Source organism: Anoplophora glabripennis, unplaced genomic scaffold (genome assembly GCF_000390285.2).
Source record: "Anoplophora glabripennis isolate ALB-LARVAE unplaced genomic scaffold, Agla_2.0 scaffold1039, whole genome shotgun sequence".
Taxonomy (NCBI): Eukaryota; Metazoa; Arthropoda; class Insecta; order Coleoptera; family Cerambycidae; genus Anoplophora; species Anoplophora glabripennis.
The window spans coordinates 108,058-110,481 of NW_019426057.1; positions in this window are offsets into that span (position 1 = coordinate 108,058).

Consider the following 2,424-nt stretch of genomic DNA (forward strand, 5'->3'; position numbering starts at 1 on the left):
CATTTACACTTATTTGTTCCCCGTAAAAATTTCTTACTAATTTCAGATCTTTCAATAACTAAGAACTGTGATATTTTTGGCAAGTCTTGAACAAACGTGTTGTTTTTACCAAAAGCCGTAATACATAACATCATTTGTATAAAAAGTGATAGATGTATACATACTAGTAACGAAAACTTTCTAAAAGTCCTACTATAATAAATCTGGTGCTTTCATATGTTTTAATTTTATTTGTAGTCGGTCGTTTTCTAGTACAAATTATCTGTTATCACTTTGGGCGAGTGTCGGAACTGGTATGGTTTAATATTTTTCAAGTACAAAATGATTTATCAATTTTTAGATTTTTCCATACCTGCTGTTCTTTTAGGAATGCATCCGATAAAATTTGAAGTACATTGTGGCTCGTTAAAAATCAGGTCGGCTGATATTTTTAGGGTTTTTTGGAATTATTTTATAAAAAATTTGGCAACATTGGTTTTTTAAACTACACATTTATAATTATTAATTATTACATTTATTACTTTTATTTATTATAACGGTTTGTCTAAATATGAATTAATGCACAAATAACAGACTTTCCCCCATTTTAAGGCAGATTTTCTATAAAATGGAGTTAGTTTGAAACTCGCCTTACTTTTTGGTGTAAAGAAAGGACCCCACACTTTTCTTATGGGAAGTGGGTTTCGGTCAATTTTTTTGTAACTTCGCAGTTTGATAGTTCTTAACATGTAGACCAAAAGTCTCGATGGGCACAAAGCCCCAAATCCACCCCTTCCCCCCCAAAAACTGCCTCCAAGTAGCGGGGGCGATTTAACGGATTTCTGCATGTAAAACAATTTATTTTTTTAATCAACCGAACAACCACATTATTGATTATCAAACTGCCCCACTTGACCCCACCCCTCACCCCCTCTCCCCCGCCCCTTACGAATCGGCCTACGGATTTTCCAGATTACTGTATTTTATAGTTGCACCTATTTTTTACATGTATATTTGCACGTATATTTTTTGCACGTATTTTTTCACACTGAATTCGAATCTGCAACTCAATTTTACGAAATCGGGTCAGGAAAATTGTTATTAACAATTTAATTGTTTATATAGCTGTAGAAAGTTATTTGTGATTTTATGAAAAAATATTTCACGTAAGTTATTTATTTTGACTAAATCTAAAAAAAAAGTTTTTGTGATTTTTTCGAAAAAGTAATATTCAAGCTGTAAAACGTTGTTAAACTTAACACACGTGTATATCTACAGCTATCATACGTATACTGTGTTAAACTTTGGTGACGTTTTAAAGCTAAAACATTGATTTATCGAAAAAAACACAAGAATAGTTTTTTTAGATTTCATTGAAACAAACAAACTTTTATTTGAAATTTTTTTTCATAAAACGACAAGTAAACTCCTCGCTACTTGGAGGCAGTTTTTTTGGGGGGAGGGGTGGATTTGGTTTTGTGCCCATTGAGACTTTTGATCTACATATTAAGAACTATCAACCTGCGAAGTTTAAAAAACAATTGGCCGAAACCCACTTCCCATAAGAAAAGTGCGGGGTCCTTTGTAATCTACGATGCCGTTTGTTCAAAAGTGGCAAATTACAAATTTCTTTACAATAAAATGTAATTTGAGTTTCAAACTAACTCCATTTTATAGAAAATCTGCGTTACAATGGAAGAAAGTCTGTTATTTGTGCATTAATTCATATTTAGACAAACTAATAAAATCTATAAAAATGTATTACTGGTTGTCTATTTGCTATAGAGCCCTTTTAAGCAACATTTTTCCTCTTTGTGAGGCACTCTCTTAGTTCTGAAGGCATCGATTGTGCTGCCCTCTAGCCTCAAACGGCCTAACTTCCTCTAAAACCAATGTTGGCATTACAGTAATCTCCAGTGTCTGACATTTCATCATTTTATATTGCAAAATAGGTCAAGCAGGCTTGAAGTTTTAAATTTATTGAGTTTCTGTTTCATTAAAAAAAAACTGGGAATTGAAAGTGCCTGGAAATAATTAAAAATTAACCAGTTACAGACCCTGATAATCGATAAATGGACTGTACGCAGTCCGGCCGTTAAGTTTTAAGACTGATTTTATTGTAGTGACATATGTGGCGCTATCTATGTGCGGTCAACGGAACTACTTAGTGGGAAGCCTTCCGAGCGACAGAACAAAATTTCATCAGTATATGTGTATCTACCACGAAATTATAACATTTTGCCTGATGCGACTTTTTGTTAGTTGCCATGGAAATGCACATTGAACAGCTTACAGCAATCATGTTCTGTTTTAAAGCCAGTAAAACAGCCACAGAAACATATGAACTGCTACTGACGGTGTACGGTACATCCGACTGTGTGCCTGTGGTTCGGGAGGTTTCGTGATTGCCCAGACAGTGTACACAATGACGAGAGGACAGGGCGT